General features: G+C 37.5%; 1 pseudogene and 1 gene segment (V, D, J or C); one reads left to right on the top strand and one right to left on the bottom strand.

Moving 5' to 3' along the window:
• Window positions 1-26,089, top strand: part of LOC141492841 (T cell receptor beta constant 2-like) — a 439,396-nt gene that overhangs the window by 212,045 nt on the left and 201,262 nt on the right.
• On the bottom strand, window positions 3,129-7,512 carry LOC141493548 (PRELI domain-containing protein 1, mitochondrial pseudogene; annotated as a pseudogene).

Here is a 26,089-nt window from a genome sequence, read left to right as displayed (position 1 = left end):
CTGGTCCTGGGGCCAAGAAGCCCTGAGCCCCCATACCACCCCTTAGGCCCAGAATCCACCTGGCCCTATGGTCCTGGACAGGCCTTCCAATCCCAGCCCCTTGCAAGAAGTAAAAAAGAAAATGTGTTATATCTGACCACTCTCCCCCCATGGTCCATCCTCTCCTCCTTTATTCACATCCCCACCCCTTCCCCCTGCTCCCCTCCCTTCTTACTCCAGATGCCTATAACCCATTGAGTATATATGCTGTTTCCTCTCCTAGCCACCTCTGAGGAGAGCAAAAGTTCCCTCATTCTCCCTTGCCTCCCCCATTCTATATCATTGCAATATCTCATTGTAATAATAAAAAATCTTATATGAAATGCCATGGCCTATTCCCCCTCTCCTTTTTCTTTCTCCCATTACATTTCCCTTTTTTTCTATTGACTCCATTTTTACACCATATTTTATCTTCGAATTCAGCTTTCTCCTGTGCTTCAACTATAAAAGCTCCTTCTACCTGCTCTGTTACCTGAGGAGGTTCATATGAGTATTATCAGTGTCATTTTTCTATGCAGGAATACATGCAGTTCATCATCATTAAGTCCCTCATATTTCCCCCCTCTCCTCCAATCTCCGTGCTTCACCTGAGTCCTGTATCTGAAGATCAAACCTTCTGTTTAGCTCAAAGGAACATCTGAAATTCCCCTGGTTCATTGAAAGTCCATCTTTTTCCCTGGAAGAGGACATTCAGCCTTGCTGGGTAGTTCATTCTTGGCTGCATTCTAACCTCTTTTGCCTTCTGGTATATTACATTCCAAGCCCTATGAGCTTCCAATGTAGTTGCTGCTAATTCCTGTGTGATCCTGACTGCAGCTCCATGATATTTGAACTGTGTCCTTCTGGCTGCTTGTAATATTTTCTCTTTGACTTGGGAGTTCTGGAACTTGGCTATAATATTCCTAGAGGTTGGTTTTTTGGGCTCTCTTTCTCGGGGGGATCGGTGGATTCTCTCCATTTCTATTTTGCCCTCTGCTTCTAGAATATCAGGGAAAATTTCCTGTAGTAATTCTTTGAAAATGATGTCAAGGCTCTTTTCCTGATCATGACTTTCAGGTATTCCAATAATTTTTAAATTGTCTTTCCTAAGTCTGTTTTCCATATCAGTTGTTTTTTCAATGAGATATTTCACATTTTCTTCTAATTTTTCATTTTTTTGGTTTTGAAGTATTGATTCCTGATTTCTGGTAAATTCATCAATCTCCCTGAATTCTATTCTTTGTCTGAAGGATTTGGTCTCTTTAGACAGTTTTCTTATCTTTTTTTCCATCTGGCCAATTTTGCTTTTTAAGGCATTCTTCTCCTCAATAACTTTTTGAAGTGTTTTATCCATTTGACCTAAGCTGGTTTTTAGCATGCTATTTTCTTCAGCATTCATTTGGATTTCCTTGACTAAGCTGCTGACTTCATTTTCATGTTTTTCTTGCATCTCTCTCCTTTCTTTTCCCAGTTTTTCTTCCAACTCCTTCATTTGATTTTCAAAGTCTTTTTTGAATTCTGTCATAGCCTGAACCCAATTTCTGTTTTGCTTGGAGTCTTTAGATGCAGGAGCTTGTACCTCCTCATCTTCAGACTGAGTATTTTGATCCTTCTTGGGCTCATGAGCAAAATATTTCTCAATGGTCTTCCTCTTATTTTTCTGCTTGATCATTTTCCCAGCCTGAGCCTGGTTTTGGGGTGCTTCCTGAGCTTTTGGGACACTCTCACAAGGGTCTCAGTGTGTGAGGCTCTGTCCTCAGGGTTGTTGGTGCTCATCTGTCCTGTCACTCTCACCTATGCCACTAAGAAGCTGTAACATGCACAGGAGCCACACCTAGCAATCAGGGAAGAATTTAGGCTAAACCTGGTGGAGGCTAGACAATGAACTTCAAACCTGTCAATGAGTTAGGGAAATATCTATCTCAAGCATCCACCCTGGGAGAATGGGTGGATGAAAATTATTTGTTCCTTGAAGGGTGTACTTGAACAATTGAAAGGAGTGCTTACTGCTTGGGCAGACACAGATGGCAAGGTCACCCACTGCATCCCAAGGCCATAGCCAGTTATCTTGTTTTGTCTCTTTCCCCTGGACTTTGATGACTCTGGAAGAGAAGAATTCGGGCTAAAGACATTGTGCAAGTCTGCCTCACTTATTCATTTGCAAATAAAGTCTTTGTTGATGTTACTATTCTTCAAAAATAAAGGATGAATAACAACTCTTAAAAATAAATACATATATCTTCTGAAATATTGTGAATAATGTGGTCTTTCAGCATGTTAGCAGAAGACTGGAGATTTTTCTGAGAGATTAGAGGAAGAATTGTATGAAGCAAGAGAAGTTAGAAAAAAAACATGTAGTCCTATTTCTGTTGATTAGAATTATGAGGAAACTGGAAGCCTTGCAAAGTCAGTAATTGAGTCAAAACGAATCATCAGGCTATTACTCTTTGTCTGGAACTAGGAACACAAAGAATACAAGAGGAAAATATGTAGAGAAAAGTGACCTTTGACTTAGGGTGCTAACTTGGCGGGGGAAGTTAAGGAGGGAAGGTAATGGGTAGTTGTCCTATCACTCTATTAATTCAAATTGATCTTATAGTCCAGGACACATCACCTTTCATAGAACTATTGTTTTGGCAAACATTTTACCTTCCTCATTTTACCTTCACATATTTCATTTTTTTAAAAAAATCTTACTCTATAACCCATTCTTTTGCTTATATTATAAATTATGATAGACTCTTGTAAAGGGCCCTTATGATCCCTTCCAGCTCTAAGATTTTCTAATCTTGTCTTTCTTGGTTTCTCAGGAGCCCTTGCTAAACTCTGTTATATATGAAAGTTACCTTATTAACTTATTCAACAATAACTCAGTTCAAAACATTTTTTAGGACTAAGAATTGATTTTTAATGCTAAATTAAACACTGAGTGGGTAACAGGACAAGAGCTGGATTGTCTATGGGCTTGTATTGTGCTGATGGTCTGCTCAGGGACTGGGGCTCTGGGACCAATGTCAGGTCTTGCTAAGAGGCTCACAGCCTTGGGAACTGGCAATCTGGGAGGACAGCAGGACCTTTTTTGTTGCAGGGGAAGCAGTATGGTGAGTCCTTTAAACATAATGCTGCTGTTGCTGTTGCTGTTGCTGCTTCTTGGTGGCTGCCTTGCTGGCCATGGCTTTAACTTTCTCACTAACTGCCAGGGCAGTTTCCTTCAACTTCTCAGTTGCTTCCTTAGCTGTTTCAACAAGTGTCTTAGAAGGAGCTTCACCTTGCAGTTTGGCCAAGATGTACTCAAAGCCTTTGATGGTCTTGGTCACATTACTTCTGAATCTAGCTAGGCCAAACTCCTGTACAGCACTGGAAACTCCAAACAAACTAGAGGAGACCCAGGCTTCTCTTTGGATTTCAGTCCAGTCACTGTTTTCAGGGTTCACACAGTAAACACATCTTTCCTCCATCACCATTAGCCAGGCAGGCATGGTTGATGTTCCAGGTGAAAATGGTCATGGTCTGGTTCTGTGGGTCCACAATAGTCCTAGAGTATGTACACCGAGTGGGCTACATTAGCAGGAAAGAAGAGCTCCGTCCAGCAGGGCATCCTGTTGGTCTTTGTCAGAAGGCGCCTGGACAGCAGCTTCAGGAGTCACCTCCCGGTGCACAATATCCTCTGTCAGCACATGTTTGCTGTAGGGGTTGGGGTAGTGCTGCCAGAAGGCAGAGAAACACTTGATCCCAGGAGCTCTGGAGCACGCTCTGCCCCCAGAAGTACTTCACCGTCGTCCTGGTGGTGGGTCGGGTCTGTGTCGGGGGCCCACAGCATGGAGGAATGGGGGGGGGGGGAGAAGGGTCGTTGGGTTCGCGCTCTCCGTCACCATCCCAGAGCTGCCGCTGGCTCCACCACTGCCATGAGGGGGTGTCCGCCAAAACATATTAAGTAATAGTGTGTCCTAGACTCCAAAAGAACTCCAATATTAGGATCAACTATCTGGTCTAATGAACTCGGTATGAATACAGATCACCATAATACACAATATTACATGATAAATATGATATTAAAATCTGTCTTGGCTTAGCATAGTACCTATAGCAGGTACTTAATAAATGTCTATTGGTTGAAATGAGGGTGGGATATTATTGACTGAGGAGATTTTAAAATATTGTAACATCACAGATTCTAAGTTGGAAAGGATCTTGTAGGTCATGTTCTCCAACCCTATTATTTTGAAGATGAAAGTCTAATAATTAAATGCATTTCCCAAGATTACACAAGTAGCTAATTCTTGCAATTTTATAGAATAAATTTTCAAAAAAAATAGAGGATAAGAGTAAGAGTTATCCCCTCTAGACAGAGGGAACAGCAGAGACAAAAGCAGAAAGTTACTAATGAATTTTGACTTAGAAAAATATGAAAAGCTTCTAGCACTTAGTATATTGCCATTGTATAAAGGTCTAGACAACACAAGAGTGAATAACTATTGAACACTAAGCGGTGACACGAGGGTGCATAAATCATGAGAAGAGTGGGGGTTGGGATAAGCAGAACCAAGACTGTAAGAAGTCAAGAATCCCAGCATACTACTGCAATATATATTTGTCAAATTCAACTGAAATTGAAAAAGAAAAAAGAAAATGCAAAACAAAATACAACATACCTAATAAATTTCTTAGCACTGGTCAAATGAGAGCCTTTCAAGAAAACAGTGCTTATGCCAACCATAGACTGTAGTGATATTTGTTATCTAAAGAACCTGTACTATTGGAACTTCACTCTGTTCTTTCTAGATCACTTAATCATTAATCCTTCTTCTTGTCCCCAGGAAAGTCTGTCTCTCATTCCTTCCAGGTCATACTTCTTTCAAGAAGCTATTAAAAAAAATCAGATAACCACAACTGAGCCATTGTTTACTGACTACTATTAAAATAAATCTCCAAATTTCTTTGTTTTTATTGTATACTTTAGAAGATATTATCTTTCATCCTTCATTCTCAGAGAGGTCCCATGGCACCATATGGATGATGTCTTGCATTGCAAGTGAATTGGATTTAAATGAGTCAAATCTGTGCAGTGTCATTATCTTATTCTCTTGTCCAGAATCATTGGAGTTCAGTGAAAAGACACAGGTCAAGAAGATTGGTGATGCCTCTGAATTTAGAAGATGACTAATACACAGTTATCTATGCTGACAATATCCTCTTATCTCAATTTAACCTGCTCTTAGCTTAGGTGCTTTTTTCCTAAACTCTAATAAAGGCACCAAACCCCTTATAGTTTAATTTCTAGGACAAGAAAAATTACTCTAAGCTTATCTAGCCACCAAGTAATCAAAATTAGATCTGTTTGGCCCTCAGTTTCCACCACTGATGAATGCAAAATTATATTCTTAGCCAAGGTATGCTTCTGGTTTTCTCCCTTCTAACTCCAAGTCCACCTGAGTGAGTCCATCCTGATTCCCAATTAGTTGACATTATTGTTTAGCTGGCCAAGGCCTCTCACCCAAATTCTGTTCATAGGATCAAGGATTTAGAACTGGCAGACACCTTAAAAGCCACTTGATCTGTTTCCTTTATTTTACAGGTTAGGAAACTTAGACCCAGCAAAGAAAAGTGATTTACAATCTTACCCAACATCACCTAAACAGTGAGTGGCTAAGATAGGATTTGAACCTAGGATCTGTGACTCCAGAAACATTGCTCTTTTCACTATATCAACACGAGAAGAGTGGCCTTCTTAGTCAATTTGTTCTACCATACTCTTTGGGAGTTTAGGGGACCACCCTGTGTGTGTATATATGTGTGTGTGTGTGCATGTGTGTGTGTGTGTGTGTATGTGTGTATGTGTGAATGTGAGAGTGTGTGCATAGATTCTCTTCATAGCTACTATTTACATGCTATTAATTCTCTGTCCCCTTTGTGCTATTACCTAGACTCTTAACCTTCATCAAAGAAAGCTAAGACTGGTATCCATGAGCCAAATATATGAATTGTGCATGGTGGAAATATGACATTGTTTGGGCGACCCCAGCTCTGACTCTAATAAGTCATAAATCTATGAATACTTATTCAACTTCACCATTGGACCACAGATTCATTCAAAGCATAATCCATAATTCCAAACAAGAATTTGGACTGAATGATATCTAAATTCTCTTCTCTAGTGATATATCTCAGAGTGTAAAAGAGATAATGAAGGTAGTTCAATAGATTAAAATTCATTATAACTATGTTCTTATTATCTCACAAATATTTCTAATAAGTCATAAATCTATGAATACTTATTCAACTTCACCATTGGACCACAGATTCATTCAAAGCATAATCCATAATTCCAAACAAGAATTTGGACTGAATGATATCTAAATTCTCTTCTCTAGTGATATATCTCAGAGTATAAAAGAGATAATGAAGGTAGTTCAATAGATTAAAATTCATTATAACTATGTTCTTATTATCTCACAAATATTTCATTTTTCTGATTCCCATCATGTGGGTAGAATTCTCTTTCACTCAGTTTATTTTCATTAATTTTCTCTCTATCCCCATTTCTGATTTTTTTCAAGGAAATTTGTGATCCAGCTGTGATCTAGCATGTCTCTCCTTCTATCCCACTCTCTTCCCAAGAAGGCAGTTGGATATCTCATTGGTATTTTTCTGCTTTACACCTTACTTTTTAAAGCTTAAAAGTTCATAGTTCATAGAATTATTTTTAAATTATTTTTAAACCATTGAATTGGATAAGATCATTGGCAGTAGATAAGAAGAGATAACTTCTTCCAAATTGAAGAGACTACTGTCTCAACCCAGTAGTTTGCAATGAATAGAACAATGGGGCATATTTGGAAAAGAATCCTGCCCCAATTTTACACTAATTCAGTATAGATGAAACTGGTCTTGATAGATTGGGAAATATGAACCAGAAGCTACTAGAATTCATGGAAAACTGAAATCCCAGACTAAAAAGTGAGACCCAATTAGAAGAGATACTATTTATGGTCTTAGAGAGAAAAAAATAGATGATCTGAAGAGCTAAGATGAATGAACCAGCATAACATGCTTTGAAAAAATAACAATTCCCTTGTCTATCTCTTCCCTTGTCTAGCTCTGCTTCCTAACATCTAAATAGCTAGTGCATATATTATCTCCTTGCTGGTTTTAGTAAAGAAGTTACTACCACACTTTGTATAAAGACCTGAGAATATGCTGTTGAGATGAATCAGTGTAAGAATAATTTTAAAATATTTTATACAAAATTTTAGTACTTTTTAAATAAAAACACTTATGTGGTGACAATCAAGGCAGGAAGTCAATGAATAATCATTTGCAATGTCACCAACTCACACTATCACAATACCTTTGGTGGGAGCCAATGAAGACAATAGTTCCACAAATAGAAACAATCCTGTAAGCAATGGAGTTAAAGACCCCTTCATCCACACCACTGGGCCAAAACTCAGAGTTAAGAATCTTTCCAATCCTTCCTGGCCTTGATCCCATCATGGGTACCAGAGTCTTTTTCTGTGTCTGAATGTTTTCACTTGAAGCAAGGGAAGACTGAATAGAGAAGGAAAACCTTCCTTTGTGGGGTTAGGTAGGTCAGCGCTTTCCCATCACTGGAGGATAAAAGCAAGTCTCCCAGCTTCTCTTTTCCAAACTCTGTCTCTTTTTCCCCTCCCATAGCACCCATTGGATTACCAATCACTCAGACACCCAAATATATGGTCACAAGAGTGAAACAGGAGGTGACACTGCGATGTCAACAAGATTTGGGCCATGATTGCATGTACTGGTACCAACAGGAGCCACTAAAAGGACCCAAACTAATGTTTTATTTTAGAGATCGAGAGAGGACTACAAATGAAACCATTACTCAGCGATTCAAACCTGCATCAACAGAGAAAGGTCTATTTTTTTTAACGTAAAGATTTTATTTATTTTGAATTTTACAATTTTTCCCCTAATCTTACTTTCCTCCCCCCATCCCCCCCCACAGAAGGCAATTTTTCAGTCTTTACATTGTTTCCATTAAGCCAAATTGAATGTGATAAAAGAGAAATCATATCCTTAACGAAGAAACATAAAGTATAAGAGATAGCAAGGTCAGACAATAAGATATCATTTTTTTTCTAAATTAAATGTAATAGTGCTTGGTCTTTGTTCAAACTCCACAGTTCTTTCTCTGGATATAGATGGTATTCCCCATTGCAGACAGCCCCAAATTGTCCCTGATTGTTGCACTGATGGAATGAGCAAGTCCATCAAGGTTGAACATTACCCCCATTTGCTGTTAGGATGTACAGTGTGTTTCTGGTTCTGCTCATCTCACTCAGCATCAGTTCATACAAATCCCTCCAGGCCTCCCTGAATTCCCATCCCTCCCTGTTTCTAATGGAACGATAGTGTTCCATGACATACATAAACCACAGTTTGCTAAGCTATTCCCCAACTGAAGGACACTTTCTTGATTTACAATTCTTTGTCACCACAAACAGGGCTGCTATGAATATTTTTGTTCAAGTGATGTTTTTACCCTTTTTCATCAGGGTATAGAACCAGTTGTGGTATTGCTGGGTCAAAGGGTATGCACATTTTTGTTGCCCCTTGGGCATAGTTCCAAATTGTTCTCCAGAACAGTTGGATGAGTTCACAGTTCCACCAACAATGTAATAGTGACTCAGATTTACACAACCCTCCCAACAATGATCACTAACCTTTCTGGGCATATTGACCAGTCTGAGAGGTGTGAGGTGGTACTTCAGAGAAGATTTAATTTGCATTTCTCTAATAAGTAATGATTTCAATCAATTTTTCATATGACTATGAATTGCTTTGATCTGTTCATCTGTAAATTGCCTTTGCATATCCTTTGACCCTTTGTCAATTGGGGAATGGCTTTTTGTTTTAAAATATGATTCAGTTCTCTGTATATTTTAGAAATGAGTCTTTTGTCAGAAATATTAGTTGTAAAGATTGTTTCCCAGTTTACTACACTTCTTTTAATCTTGTTTACAGTGGTTTTATCTGTGCAAAAGCTTTTTTAATTTAATGTAATCAAAATCAACTTGTTTGTTTTTAGTGATGTTCTCCATCTCTTCTTTAGTCATAAACTGCTTCCCTTTCCATAGATATGACAGGTAAACTAGTCTTTAATCTTCTAGTTTGCTTATAATATCATTTTTTATGTCTACATCCTGTATCCAGTTTGATCTTATCTTGGTATAGGGTGTGAGGTGTTAGTCTAATCTAAATTTCTTCCATACTAACTTCCAATTTTCCCAGCAGTTTTTATGGAAGAGAGAGATTTTTATCACAATAGCTGGACTCATTGGGTTTATCAAACAGTTTCCTTCTATTGCACCTAGTCTATTCCACTGGTCCACCACTCTGTTTCTTAGCCAATACCAGACAGTTTCGATGACTGATGCTTTATAATATAATTTTAGATCAGGTACGGCTAAGCCACCTTCTTTTGCACTTTTTTCATTGAATCCCTGGAAATTCTTGACTTTTTGTTTCTCCATATGAATTTACTTACAAGTTTTTTTAACTCATTAAAGTAATTTTGGGGGATTTTGTTTGGTAGGACACTAAACAAGTAGTTTAGTATTGGTAGAATTGTCATTTTTTATTATATTAGCTTGACCTATCCATGAGTAGTTGATGTTTGCCCAATTATTTAAATCTGACTTGATTTGTGTGAAAAGTGTTTTGTAATTGTTTTCAAAAAGTTTCTAAGTCTGCCTTGGCAAATAGACTCCCAGGTATTTTATATTGTCTGAGGTTACTTTGAATGGGATTCAGTGAAAGGTCTCTTGATCCCCCACTTTGACACTGTGGAGACAGAGGACTCAACTACCTATCTCTGTAGCAGCAGCAAATACACAGCCTTGCACACTCCTTTCCTAAGGGTGCAGAAATCTATTGAACATAGTCTTGGGAGAGAGGAGGGAGAGATGTCACTGCAGCTGAGACTTGGCTCAGACTGAAAGACTTGGGGGGAGGAGAACCAGTCAAAGCTGAAAGATTTTTGATAGACTATCTCAAAGTTGATACTAGTCAAAAATATAATTTTCTGATTTATATGAAAATGTCAATCTTCATTGGCCAAAGGGTCTCACTCAGCTGAAATCAGGGGACTTTTATAAAGCAAAACCAAATCAAATTGCATTCACTTATACTACATTTTCCACTTGTGCTCTTTTTTCCTCTGTAAATTGTGTTGCTGTGGTGGGAAAAACGCTTTGTTTGGAGATATTATGGAGTGGTGTTCTATCTTCTATCAAGCTACAGTCTTGTCACCCTGCTAATTGATTTCTCCTTTAGCTTTAATATTTGAGATGGAACATCAATACCTGCCCTCCCCCCAGTGTAATTCTCTTCACAACTAAGATTAAAAAAGCAAGAAACCTTGAACATCTTATTGACTTTACCATACGGAGCTGTCTCAGATACTTTAAAGATTAAGAGTGATCCAGTCAAATGATGGCGCAATATCAAAGAAGAGTTTCAATGAGAACCATCATAGGACTCACTCTCCTTTTGCTGTGCCCTAAAAACTATCCAACTAGAAGCTAAAGTGTCTTTTTTCTTTTGTGGTCATTTTGCTACTCCACGCTCCATGGTTTCTGTTTCCTTTACTTAAATCACCTAGTTGTCCTTTTTTAATTGAATGGGACGAATAATGGACCTATTGCTTTATATCACTCTCCTATCAGATAATGTGAAACTTCTTTAAGTCTAAACAAAAGACTTCCTCAGATATGAGGTGAATTTATCTATGGGAGTTTATGGAGAGTTTATGGGGTATTCTTGGGGGATTTGCACCTCCAGTGAATAGTCATGCCCTGGCAAAACTGTCTCAGCAAGTTGATTGTGTCTAACTGAGTAGAAGCAATGTCTCATTTAATTGCTGAGTTAAGGGAATATCTACCTCAAGCAAATGAAGAATTTCCCTAACAAATTGGTGGAGAGGAGCAATTAGTTCCATTGGCCATGGGGATGACCGAAACAAGCTTTTTGGAGCTCTTAGAGCTTGGTCAGACAGTAAGAATGCCAAGGTCATTCACTGCATCCTTTGTCATTACCAGTCATCTTTACTATTTCCTTGCCATTGGACTGTAAGGACCTGTGAAAAGATGGTGATCCTGATGACTTAGTCTAACTATATCTCTTTTAAATCAAGAAAAAGATAAAAAGAAGAGAAAAAAGGCTTACTTGTGAGTGGTCTTAGAAATATAATTTGATTCTCCTGTTTCCACAAAGGAATTTGACCCTGAATCTTTGAAAGATCTCAGATTGTACCCTCTTTAGGAAGTGATGTAATTTTGCTCAACCCCCAGATTCTATCTCGTTAGCGTACAACTGGGTGAAAACTCAGTTAAGAGAGGTTTCTCATTCATTTTCTAATTGCATCATGGGCACTACTAGCCTTTTCTACTATGTAGTTATTTTTCTCTTGTCTGTTGGTGAGTCCTGGGCATAGAGGGAAAATTACTTTTAGTAATATTATCACATTCCCTTGTCTACTTTTAAACTCAAGTTTCATCTTCTTTCTATCGTCTCTTTTCTTTCTAGATTTCATGTTTGGTAAAATCACTCAGATGCCAGAGTATCTAATTATAAGGAAAGGACAGGCAGTGTCAATCAATTGTGAGGAAGACACTCAGAAACCTCAAATGTTTTGGTATCAACAAACTCCAGAGAAGGAGGGTCTAGTGCTTGTCCTTTACTCTTTGGGGAAAGATGATAAACAGGATGGGGATGATCCTCAAGGATTTGAAGCCAAGAGACCAGAAATCAAGAGTTTCACTCTCAGCAAACCATCTGCAGAGCCCAGGGACTCTGGGATGTATTTCTGCAGTGCCAGCCACAGCGATGAAAGGGCAGTCAATTTCTCTGCACAAACCTCTTTCCTTTTACCCTAGCACAGGAAATAGGACTTGGTGGGGAAGGAAGGGAGTCTAGCACACCATTCCCCAATTGAAAAGCAGCCCCAAAGTGAAAGCAAAAATTTTCCATATCAAAAGGCAAAGAATTACACTAAATGCTTGAATTGTCAATTGAATAAAGTACACAGCATATGATGGTAGGCCCTTTTCATCACTCTGGTATTTACATATGTTCTTTGATCCAATGTACCCACCTTATAAGCAAGTCTACAAGAAGATGCATATCCCTTTCCCTCTTTCTGTGCAGTTTCAGAGATGTCTAGTTTCTTACCAAACAATTCATTTCTGTAATTGGACTGAGTTCTTGAAATCAGGTTTTCCTTGTATTGGGGAATCCAAATTCCAGGAAGTTATGGATTGGGAAAGGTGGGATTTTTATGACCCAGAACAAAGGAGTCCAATGTCTCATTCTCTTCACAACTAAGATTATAACCAGAAGTTCCCTGAATATTCAAGTTACCCTGAGAATGGATCAGAATAATAGAAAGGAGTTCAGACTGACAGGAATTGGAAGTTATTGAAAATCTCATCAACTGTGGGAAAGAATGGAAAATACTTCTTTTCCATAGTCCTTCTCTTCCTGTTCCCTTGGCAAAGTTCCTAAACTTGGGAATAAATAGTATCATTAAATACCACTCCTATGTTAATTGTTTCTCTATATTGATGAAGTTCAAGGCTATAGTCCAGCAACTCATGGATGTTGTTTTAGAGCAATAAGAAAGTTTGGGAAAGATCATGGGAATCAGATGATTCTATATAAAAGCATTTCACATTTTTCCTTTCATTCTTCCTCTGTTCAGTAAAACTATATGACCTCTGTACTTTTAATAACTTTTCCCAATTAATGAGCACGTTAGATAACTAGACTGAGAGAGGAGATTCCAGCTACAGATTTAAGTGGAGTTAGATGAAGTAGATCATAGATCCTATTTATAATATTTAATCAGCTTTCTTTAGTATAAATTCCAGACCCAATCAAAGCTCTCAGGACTTGGGAAGGGGTGGGGGAGAAAAGTGTAAAATGGTTCTGGGTACTTTCAGGTTGACAGTCTTCTAATTTTAAGTAGCTACTGTAACCTTTTGAGATTGTACTGAACCTACACCACACAAGAACTGAGAAATTTTCAGGCCTGATGGTTGTTGATCCCAACATCTGATTAAATCTCATACATAACATGACCAGCTGATTTTTCAGAATAATTAGAATAATTAATGTTGTTAATATTATCTTTTCCTAGGTTTTAGGAAGGTAGCATAAGAATTATTTTGAATTGATTCTGTTGCTGGAATGTCCCCATCTAATATCTTACAGAAGCAACAAAAATAACTAGAAATTATTCATCTCTTTTAATTTTTAAAGTTCTTTAAAAATATTATCTCATTTGATTAAAACAAATTTGAAGGCAGGTACTTTTATTACCTACATTTTTTTTATAGATGAGGAAAGTTAGGTAGGCAGAGGGTAAATTTCTTTCTAAAGGTCACATAACATATCTCAAATCTATTAGTGAGTTAGGGTAATGTCTAACTCAAGTAAGTGAAAAATTTCCCTGGCAGAATGGACAGAGGAGAACAATTTGTGCCAATGACTATGAAACTGGCATTGTGGAGCTTCTAGAGTTTAGTAAGACATCAAAGATGTCAAGGTCAACCATTGCATTGACATTCATTCTGACTTTGTATTTCCACAGGACTTTGATGCCTCTGGAAGAGAGTGAGGTTGACAACCATGTATAACTCATCCTCACTGAAATCCAATTCACATGCAAATCAAGAGATTTGCAATGTTATTGGTCCTCTGAAAAATCCGTGGACAAAAACTTTATTTAAAATATTTATATTTCTCCTGATGACAAAGGCCTGCTGTTGGTATTCTCCCTTCAGCCCTACTCTAGTCTACTTATTATGCAAACAATGATCTCTGTAGAATTTCTGCATTCTCTTCCCACAATATATGGGATTTTCCTTAGAGAATACAAGAAGATGGTGAAAGTGCTTTAAAAAATGAAAAAGCATAATAACAAATATCTCCTCCCATTTTCCTGATTCCCATCTCTTTGATAATGTGCTCCTTCAGTTTTTTTTTTTTCTTTGCCTTCTCTTCCATTCACATTTCTGGTCCTTTTCCCAGAAAATTGTGAGGTCCCCTCTCTCTCATTATAGCCTGCTCTCTCCACAAGAGGGAAAAAGCATATCCTATAGCTTTCTCCCTACTACCCCTTCATCTTCATTGATAAATTTTTAAGTTCCACAGAATTATTTATAAGCAATTGAGTTGGCCAAGGTATATAGAGTTTGCACAAGAAATGACCACTCCTTCCTTTCAATGTACAAAACAATCTTCCTTAGCCCAGTAGTTTTCAATGGCAAAGATGAAAATCTTCTGAAAAAGAATTTTGTCCTGATTTCACACTCAGCCAGTATGGAGGTGATGTGGTCAAGAAGAATTAGAAAACACAAGTCAAAAACTGCTAAATTCTTAGTAAACTGGCATCCCTGGGGTTCCATTGTGTTTCACGCTTTGGATCATTGCTAGGACAGAATCCTCAAAAGAAAAAGACTTTGCCATTTATATAAATTTTAACTTGGCAAACAGACAGTTTCTCAGTTTGAAAAACCTAGTGTTTCATGAATGCATAGAATATTTAAACCAGAAGTGACTTCAACCAATATATAATATATCCCATGGTTTAAATTGAAATGAGCACTAGAGTTAGAGACATCAGACATGATAGTCTGTTTGTACAATACTTTCCAATTCTAAATCTAAGATCCTAAAGGCACAGATAAGAATACTATGTGATTCACAAGGAAAATAGATGATCAAGATAGGATATGAAAACAAGGTGCTTTATTTATTATATTCTTTGATCCCTTAAAAATCAAGTTATATGTGATAAGGGAATCATTCTTTCTCCCTTTATGTTTTGATATCTGTCCTTCATTGTTTGAAGAAGACCATGACATCAAGGAAGTGATGCTATGAGAAGCAAGAGAACTCGATTTGAATGAGGTGGGGGTGCTGTGCTAAGTCACCTCCAGAGACATCTGGGTCTAGTGACCATATATAAATCAGGATGCTTAGCAATATAAGGAAATCAGACTTAAGTGACATGTCCATGTATGTGTCTGAAGACAGATTTCAACTCAGGTCATCTTGACTTTAGGACTGGCTCCCTACACTCTATAGCATCTTGGCTCCCTTGATGGTTTATTTTGTTTATGGAAATGTTTCTTTGGGCATGGTGTGTTTCTTACCTGCAGAATCAGGAAAGCTATAAAAATGTATAATAAAAACATGCCTGTTGTAATAACCTATTGAGAAAGAGTAAACAATCAACAGACCAGGCATTTGGAAACTGCCGCCTTCCTTCTAAAGCACAAGTGAAGAGATGACTGTCCTCACCCCAACATCTTGCAAAGGCAAAGCTGATTCTTTTTGAAAAAGAATCTTGTCCTGATGTTACACTCAACCAGCATGAATATGACTGTGTCAAGGTGAATTAGAAAAGATGAACCAGAAGCTCCTAGATTTCATGGAAAACTGACATTCCAGATGAAAAGCTGAGATCCAGATGGACCATGGATTAAGGACATAAAGAGAATAAAATTTCTGACAATCAGAAGATGAAGAAACCAGTAATAAACATAGAATGCTAAAAGGAAACACTTCTCTAGTCTGCATGTGGGTCATCTGGGTAACATGTAGGTATCTAGTGCATATATTTTGTATTTGCTGTCTGTTGTAAAGTGGTTACTACAACACCCCAAAAGAAAGAAATCACTAAAAGATGTACACCAAAATATTTTGTATAACCATATTTAATAAAATACAAGCTTGTGGGGTGGGCATAAAAATAAAGAAACAACAGGCAACCATAAGCTATACCTCCACCAATACAAAAGAAAAAAAAATGCCTTTGTCAGAGTCATTGAAGACAAAACTTCCATAAATGGCAATGATCAGGTGAAGCAGGGGAGTCCCAGACCTCTTCTGGTACAGCTTTGAGTCAACACTCAAAGTTAGAAAGGTAGTGATAAAGTCCATTTTGGTCTAGACCCCATGATGGACAACAGAATTTTCAATTGTGTCTGCGTTTTTCTACTTGGAGCAGTTGACTAGATAGAGAAGGAAAATCCTATTTCTGGTGATATGGGAGTTTACAACTTTCCTGTTCCCTAGAGGATGAAGCAAAAGTCTCCCACTTTCTCTGTCCCATTCTCTGTCTTTTTCCCTTTCCCACAGTCCCTACTGGAGCTGAAATCACTCAGACACCCAGATACATGGTCACAAGAGTTACATTGAAATGTCAGCAAGATTTGGGCCATACTTATGTGTACTGCTACCAACAAGAGTCACAGAAAGAATTCAAACTAATGTTCTATATTATTGATTGAGAGATGACTACAAATAAGACTGTTTTTCAGCCATTCACCCCTGAATCACTAGACAAAGGTCATTTGAGCCTCCAGATCAACCCAGTGGAGGCAGAGCACTCAGCCACCTTCTTCTGTAGCAGCAGCCAAGACACAGCCTTGCAGACTCCTCTTAAAGCTGTACAGAAATCTATTTCCCCTGGCAAAGAAAACAAGAGGGGAGGGAAGTCACCCCATCAGAAACTTGGCTCACATCTAGAGGGGGAGGGACTATCAAAACCCAGACATCATTGAGAGTAGTTCTCAGATTATTCTATTACACATTTCCTTTATTTAATAAAAAAATGGCAGTTTTCATTTGCAGATGAACCTCTTTAAGCAGTCTCATCTGCTGAAATCATAGGGCTAGTTCAAACTAAAAACAAAAAGCAATTGCTTTAATTCATACTGCAGTTTTTTCATATGCTTCCTTTCCTTTTCTTCTTCAATGGTGCTGTAGTGGAGTGGGGTTAGTACCCTGTTTGGAGATGTTTGGGAGTGGTCTTCCACTTCCAATCAGGTTGTCATTTAAGCATCTGCTAATTCCCTTCTCCCTTCTTCCTCAGGTTTGGGATATCAACTAAATAGATATAAATCAGACTCCCTTCATGCCATGCAAAACTATTTGTTGACTTTAATATCCCTGAGCTGACTTGAAGCCTCTATGGTTCAACATTTACCTGTTCAAATGAGGGTCCGAGTCCAAAATGTAGATTTTCCCAGGACTACCATGGGCTTCCTTCTCCTTCTCCAATGACCTAGAAACCTTCCAACCAGAAGATAAGAAAGTACCCTTGTATATAGCCCTTTCATGTCTTTCCCCATCCCAATTTGGCAGACATTAGCTCTACTGTTGTTGGAGAACAGATGTAACCCAATGTCTTCCTTTTGTTGCCCTCATCTTGCTGCTCCCTACTTTCAGACTTGTATTTCTCCATTTAAGGCACTAACTGTCCTTTGTGAATTAAATAGGAGAAATAATGGACCTCCTGATTTGCATCACTTTCCTGTCAAATTCTTGTGTTAAGCTCTTTACAGTCTGAAACAAAGGACTACCTGAGATTTGAGGTCTATACATCTATGGGAGCGTATAAGGTGTTCAGGGCAAACAAGTTCCTTTGGTTAATGGATGAACAATGGTAAAAGAGACTCAGGAAACAGTCTATACTAAACTCAGTGTAACCAATATGATTCAAATCTATAGTAAGTTAGGTAGATGTATATCCTAAGCATATGAAAACTGTCCCCAGTCCCTGAGCATAGTCAGGTGAGAACAATATGTTCCATTAGCTATGGAAGTGGTTATAGAATGCTCTGTGGAGAACTTAAAACTGGGTCAGATAGTGAAGGTGTCAAAGTCTTCTACTGCTCCTGGGGCCATCACCAGTCTTCTTTTTTGACTTTTGACTTTTGACTATAGAACTTTGATGACTCTGGAAGAGAGAGTGAAACTGATGACTATGCAACTCTATCTCTTTTAAATCCAGTTCACATTCAAGTGAGAACATTAATGGTGGTGTCACTGGTCTTTGAAAAAGAAGGACATACTGTAATGCATCTTCATCTAACTCACCTCTCTTTTAAGTTTTTTTCTAGAGTAGTGATCACGTGCCAGTTATTCTCTTGATATCACACCCAACACAGAACCTCTATAGATCGACTCTAAATCCAAGATAATATTCAAAGATCTTATGCCAATTGCATGCCTAAATGCTATAGTTTCTTGAGTGAAATTAATATTCATTCAAAAGAGGTATGCCTATCCATTTCAGAAGAACAACATTGGCCAAAAATTACGTATTTGAGGGGCAGACTATTGAACTACTTAAAAGAGTCCTAAAACTAGGTCTGTTGTTTCAAATATTCAAAGAATGAGGAAGGAAGGAATTAAGCTGGAAGTTATATGGGAAATGGTGCTAGACCTTTAATGATTTCAACTCTATGAGTCCTCATTTTCAACATTGCTCATGTGTAAGGAAAAGACCTAATGGATCCAGTCCATGATTATGCTGATATATGAAAATAGTTCAAATTGGAGAACACAATATGTGGAATAGATTATATTTTAGCCTGTTCTCTTTTGCATTGAGACTATACCTAATACAAAAATTCCATATTTTGACAGTTTTCTCAATTTATTTGTATATTTCAGGTCTTCTCAAACATGTGTCCCTAAAATTTAAAAACAACTATATTTTTAATATTTCTGGCTACCTTGTAATGTTATACATATTATTTTACTTATTTATAGACTTTCTGAGAGGGGAGCTGTTTTCTGGGATTGTCTTGGCAGAGATATTGGAATGGTTTGCCATTTCCTTCTCTAGTTCATTTTACAGGGAAGAAACTGAAGCAAACATGGTGGAGCAAACAGTCACATGACTAGAAAGGCTTTGAGGTCAAGATTTGAACTCAGGTCTTTCTGACTCCTGGTTCAGTATCTGTCCAATTTACCACCTAGATACCTCCCCAACACAGACCAGGAAAGTATTTATTTTAGCAGGTATTTGAGTTATATTTTAGTTATTTATTTTCCCCACAAAAGATTTATTTACAAGAAAAGTCATCTATGCAAACAAAAACTTAAAGCGCGAAAAATAACTCATAATTTCCAACTCTCCTGCGATGTTGATATTTAATACTCCAAAGTGATTATGGATCATCTTGTTCACCTTTGCCTTGGCTCTGCACTTTCTGAACTGCTCCCTCAAGGTCTATAATTCAAGCTCGATCTTGTACTCATTCTTCAGATTGTAGTCCTGTTTTCTGAGAAAGAAGTAGATAGAGAAAACTCAGAAGGTACAGGAAATCTGTCATTTGCTAAGTTATTGTTAACTTGTACAGGTGATGTGCCACTGTAGAACTAGAGGCTAAGTTTGAGAGGTAATTTTTGACTTAATAGAAGAATAAACCCCTGAGTACTTAGAGCTATCCTAAAGTAGAAAGGGTTACACTAGAAAATTTTTGGTTCCTCTCAGTAGAGGTTTTCAAAGAGACTGACTCATTCTATCACTTGTCACAGATGTTATAAAGATCATTTTTGACCCAGTCTGAATTGAACTGGAGAGACTCTGAGGACTCTTACAAGCATCTGCTAATTAATCCTGATATTTTTCAGAAAATTCTATGGCCTTTCCTGTTTTTTTTCCTAGTTTCAAGAAACTCAAGAAAATATGTTTATGGCATGCTTCTCTACATACTTGTATAGTCAAATTTCCTATTCTGGACTTGTGGTCCAGAGCATATGATAAGTTCTTAAAGAAGGAATTCTGAGACGTTGTTGTTATTATTCAGCCATATCCAACCCTTTGTCATCACGTGCATTTGTCCATTGAGTTTTCATTTTTACTGATTTTTTTATTTAAAAAAGATTTTATTTTTCCTAATTGCCTGTAAAAAGTATTTTTAACATTCATTTACAAAAATTAAGTTTCAAATTTTCCCCCCGCTTCTCTTCCCTCCTCCATCTTTAAGAAATCAAACTATTTGATATAGGTCATACATGTACAGATATATAAAACATAATTCTTTATTAAATACATTGTGAAAATGGATGCAAAAATAAAAATTGAAAAATATTCTGTGATCTGCATTCAGATTCAATTAGTGGTTTTTGTTTTGTTTTGTTTTTTTCTGTAGATGGAAAGTATTTTCCATCATGAGACTTCTGGATCATTGTATTGCTTAGGATAGCCAAATCACTCTCAATTGATCATCATGCAATATTGCTGATGCTGTGTTCAATGTTCTCCTGGTACTGCTCACTTTCACTTTGCATCAATTCATCAAAGTCTTCCTAAGTTTTTCTGAACAGGGTCAATTGCCAATTCTCCTGACTGATGTCTAGCCACTGGACTCTGAATGACTAGGGAAGAAATAGTGAAGTTAATGACCTTGCACAGTCCTGCCTCACCCAATGGAGTTCACTTACAAGTCAAGACAACAAGTGATCCTCTTTATGTCATTGGTTCTCTTTGAGAATGAAGGGAGAACAATAAACAACAACATGCTTTTTTTTTGGAAACCATTCTTGTCATTTCTTTTGGCACAATAATACTCTATCACAATCATATACTGCTGCTTTTTCAGCCTTTCCCATGGGGTTTTTCTTGACAAAGATCTGGAGTGAGTGCTTTTCCCATGAGTCCTATAGTTGGTTTTCTCTCTTCCATCCCCACTCCACCTGAGTCAGTAAGTCCATCCTGATTCCCAGTTCCTAGAAGTCTCCATCATCTAGCTGATGGTTTTGTTTAATTGTCCAAGGCCTCTCACCCAAATTCTGTTCATAGGATCAAAGATTTAGAGCTAGAAGACATCTTAAGAGTCACATGGTCTGTCTTATTAATTTACAAACGAGGAAACAGACAGAGAGAAGGAAAGGGACTTAGGCAATCTTATTCAACATCACAAAGACAGTGAATGTCTTTCCTGGGATTTTAACCCAGGGCCTGTGACTCTAGATATATTACTTTTTTCACTAGTCAATTTGGTGTACCTTGCTCTTTTGTAGTTTAAGAGTCATTGTGTTTGTGTATTTCTGTGTGTGTTTGTGTTTGTGTGTATTTGTGGGCATTCAGGGTCACACAGCCAGAAAGTATCTAAGGCTGACTTCAAACTCAGGTCTTCCTTACTCCAGGCCTGGTGTTCTATCCACTGTGTAATATAGTTGTTCCTCATCATATTATTGTTTAATATAGTATGGGCACTTGATTATCTAGTGGCATTAATTATAGACTTCCAAAAGGTAATATTGTCCAAATCAAAAATGACAGAGATATGAAATTTTGTAAAGGTAGCAAGGGAAAAGGGAGTTCTCTTCACAGCAACTAATATCATGCTACTGATTCTCTCTCCACTTTGTACCATTACCTAGACTTTTAACCTTCTTCAAACAAAGCTAAGAATGGTATCCATAAACAAAAATATGAATACTGCCTTGTGGAAATATGACATTAGTTGGTGATTCCTGCTCTGGCCCTAATAAGTCCTCTAACCTTGTATAAGTCATTTCACCCCTTGGTCACAGATTCATCCAAAACATGATCCATAGCTCCAAATGAGAGTTTGGACTTAATGATCTCACTAAATTCTCTTCCCATAGTATAATTTGTGATTTTTCTCAGATTTTAAATAAGAAAGTGAAAGTAGTTTGGTATGTTGAAAATGCATTATAATTATGCACATTATCTCACAAATATTTCATTTTCCTAATTCCCATCATTTGAGTAAAATGTTCTTTCACTCTTCAGTCTGGTTTCACTGCTTTCCTCTTAATTCTCATTGATGATCTTTTATTTTTTTATTTAAATGTCTTATTTATTTGTTTATTGAACTCTGTGCAATGATAGTTTTTACCACTCACTTTTTTGGCATAGATTTGAATATTTTTTCTTTTTTTCATGATTTATTTTCACATTGCTACAATAAGCTTTTTATGAAAGTAAACATAATCCCCCCTCCCTCCAAAATAATAGAGAAACCCCAAGGAAAATTAAAGTGAGAGGGGAAAAAATACACTGCAGCACCTGCTCATATACCATCAGCTCTATCTCTGGGGTGATCAAATTCTTTATCATAAGTCCATCAGAAAAGTCACTTGAATATTTTTCCCCACAGTTTTTCCCTATATTCTATTCCTCCCCTTTTCCATTTATTCTATTATCTCTCCTTTCATTCTGTCTCTCCTCAAAATTGTGTAGTATCTAAAGATCTTCCCTCTCTTCTAATATTTACTTCCCCTCTCCCCTCCCCAGAGTCTTCATTATTTCCAGGTCTTTGGGCAAGGAGAGGTGATGTATTACACTTAATTTTAAGTATCTAGACATTTGGGCCACACCCAACCACCTTGATCATCTTCTTCCTAATTGTCTTGCCATTGCATCACCCTCTCCAATTATTCTGAGTGAGAAAGCCATTTAAACTTTGTGCCTCCACTTCCTCTCCACTCACTCTTCTACTCTCTACAATCAATTTGACTTCCAACCTCATCATTTTTTAAAAAAATTTATTTTATTTTATATTAGCATAATAATCTTTTTATAAGAGGAAAATAAAACCCCCTCCACCCCCAAGATGAGAAACTGCAAGAGCAGTGAGAGAGAGAAAAAAAATGTACTTCAGTCTGTTCAGATTCCATTAGCTCTGTCTGTGGGGTGAGTCGCCTTCTTTATCTTAGGCCCACCAGAGAAGTTGTTTCAATATTTCTCTCATAGTTGCTATTACAAGTTGTATTTACCTCCACTCTATTCTTCCCCACTCTCATTACTGCTGTACTGCTGTAATGAACAAGTCTGTTATGGTTGAGCATCACTCCACATTGTTAATGTGTATGTACTGATCTTTGTCAATGAAATTTGTGACTGTGACCCAGTGTATCTCTCCTTCTTATACCACTCTCTTCATAAGAAGGCAATTATGTCATTGGTTTTTTCCCCTTTTCTACTTCCCTCATAAACTTGAAAGTTCAGTGAACTACTTTTAAGCCATTAAGTTGACCAAGATCATTGACAGTATACAAGAAGAGAGAGCAACTTCTTTCAAATGCACAAATGAAGAGACTACTATCCTTCTCTACCCAGTAGTTTATGATGAATATCAAAACTGTAAATATTTTGGAAAAGAATCCTGCCCCAATTTTACTCTAATTCAGAATACATGTAACTAGTCTTGATGTATTAGAAAAGAAGAGCTAGAATTCATGGAAAACTGACATCCCAGACTAAAAGCTCAGAATCAAGAGAGGTGTTATTTATGGTCATAGAGAAAAAATAATTGGACAATATGAAGAGCTAAGATAAAGAAACCACTATAACATGCCTTGAAAAGCAAGCAATTCCCTTGTCTGTCTTAACTGTACTTTCTAAACTCCAAGTAACTATTACAGCTATTGTGTCCTTACTGTTTCTAGTAAGGAAATTACTATTGCAATCTATAAAAAAGACATTAGAATGCATTGTTGTGACAATGTGGTGTGAAAAATCAGTGTGAGAAATATTTGAAAATATTTTATACAATATTTTAGTATTTTTTGTGGGGCGGCATAAAGGTAAGGAGCTGATTGACAATGAAATGTCATCAACTTTCACACTCACACTTTTTGTGGGAGAAAATGAAGACAACAGTTCTCAAATGGAAAGGATCCTGCTAAGCAAAGGAGTCCCAGATCTCTTCTTCCACATTATTGTGTCAAAACTCAGAGTTAAGAAGATAATTACTAATCCTTCCTGGCCTTTATCTCATCATGGGTAACAGAGTCTTATTCTACTAGGAGCTGGTAAGAGCTGCATAAGGAGAGGAAATCCTCCTTTGGGGCATAGGTAGGTCAGTTTTCTCATCCCTGGAGGATAAAGCCAAAGTCTACCAGTTTTTCTTTACCAAACTCTGTCACTTTTTCCACGCCCATAGCACCCATTAGAGAACCAATCATTTAGACTTCCACATACCTGGTCACAAGGGTAAAACAGGAGGTAACACAAATGTCAACAAGATGTGGTCCATGATTTCATGTACTCGTGCCAACAGGACCACTAAAAGAACCAAAGCTAATGTCTTATTTTAATTATCAAGAGATGAGTTCAAATGAAACTGTTCCTCAGGGATTCAAACCTGCATCAACAGAGAAAGTCTCTTGATCCTCCACAATGACACTGTGGAGACAGGGATCAGCCTTCTATCTCAAGAGCAACAGCAAATACTCAACCTTGTAAACTCCTTTCTAATGGTGCAGAAACATATTGACCCTGGCATAGGGAGGGAGGAGGGAGGGATGTCACTACATCAGAGACTTGGCTCACACTGGAAGACTCTAGAGGGAGGAGAACCAGTCAAAACCCAGAGATATTTGATAGAATCTGTCATCATTAATATTGGTCAAAAATACAGTTTTATGATTTATATGGAAATGCCAACCTTCATTGGTCAAAGGACTTCACTAAAAACACCCTACTAAACTGAAATCAGAGGACTTGAACAAAGCAAAACCAAAATTAAATTGCATTAATTTATACTACATTTTCCACTTGTGCTCCTTTTTCTCCCTAAACTGCATTGCAGTGGTGGGGAAACCTTTTTTTTTTTTTTGAGATATTAGGGAGTGGTGTTCTATTGTCTATCAAGCTGCAATCTTGTCACCTGTTAATTGATTTCTCCTTTAGCTTTGATATTGGAGATGGAACATCAAAACCTGCTCTTCCCTTCTCCAATTTCGATGTAAGAAACCTTGTTCATCTTATTGATTTTAGCATCCCTGAGCTGTCTCAGACACTTTAAAGATTAAGAGTGATCCAGTCAAATGATGGAACAATATCAAGAAATAGCTTCAGTCAGGATCATCATAGGACTTAATCTCCTCTTACTGTGTCCTGAAAACTATCTAATCAGAAGTTAAGATCACAACCCTGGGATGCATTTTATGTCTTTCCCTAGCCCATTTTGTGGGTCAAGAGCACTGCCCTTATTATTATTATGTCCTAGTGTCCTTATTCTTTTGTGCTAATCTTGCTCCTCTATGTTCCATGGTTTGTGTTTCTTTACTTAAATCACCAAGTTGTCTCTTTTGAACTAAATGGGACAAACAATAGACATATTGGTTTGTATCACTTTCCCATCAAATAATTATGTGAAACATCTTTAAGTCTAAACAAAACATTTCTTCAGATATGAGGTGAGTTTATCTATAGGAGTTTATGAGGTGTACTTGGAGGACTGGCACCTCTGCTGAAAAGTCATGCACTGGTAAAATTGTCTCAGCAAGTTGACTGACTAAAAGTTTCCTGAATATGTCTCTGACTGAGTGTAAGTAATAGGTCTCATTTCATTGCTGAGTTAAGGGAATATCTACCTCAAGCAAATGAAGACAAATTGGTGGAGAGGAGCAATTTGTTCCATTGGCCATGGAGATGACTGAAACAAGCTCTTTGGAGCTCTTAGAGCTTGGTCAGATAGTGATAATGCCAACGTCATCTACTGCATCCTTTGTCATTGCCAGTCACCTTTGCTTTTCCCTTTCCATTGGGCTGTGAGGATCCTGTGAAGAGGTGGTGAACCTGATGACTTAGTCCAACTGTACCTCTTAATTCAAGAAAAATATAAAGAGAAAGGGAAAAAGGCTTTCTTACGAGTTGTTTTAGGGATATAATTTGATTCCCCTGCTTCCACAAAGGAGTTTGACCCTGGATCTTTGAAAGACCTAAAGGACAGATACTCTGTACCCTACTTAGGAAGTGATGCAATTTTGCTCAACCCTCAGACTATCACCTTAGCATATAAGTAGGTGAAAAATCAGTTAAGAGAGGTTTTTCATTCATTTTCTAATTATACTATGGGCACCAGTGTTCTCTATTGTGTGGTTACTTTTCTTCTGGCTGCAGGTGAGTCCTGGGCACAAATGGAAAATTACTTTTACTATTATTGCCATATTCCCTTGTCTACTTTTTATCCAAGTTTCATCTTCTTTCTATTGTCTCTTTTCTTTCTAGATTTCATTGTTGGTAAAATCACTCAGATACCAGAATATTTAATCATAAGGAAAGGCCAATCAGTGTCAATCAAATGTGACCAAGACACTCAAGAAACTCAAATGTTTTGGTATCAACAAACTCCAGAGAAGGAGGGTCTAGTGCTTGTCCTTTACTCTTTGGGGAAAGATGATAAACAGGATGGGGATGATCCTCAAGGATTTGAAGCCAAGAGACCAGAAATCAAGAGTTTCACTC

Source organism: Macrotis lagotis, chromosome 7, assembly GCF_037893015.1.
Source record: "Macrotis lagotis isolate mMagLag1 chromosome 7, bilby.v1.9.chrom.fasta, whole genome shotgun sequence".
Classification (NCBI taxonomy): domain Eukaryota; kingdom Metazoa; phylum Chordata; class Mammalia; order Peramelemorphia; family Peramelidae; genus Macrotis; species Macrotis lagotis.
The sequence above is the reverse complement of the archived record's forward strand: the minus strand, read 5'-3'. Positions and strand labels throughout refer to the sequence as shown.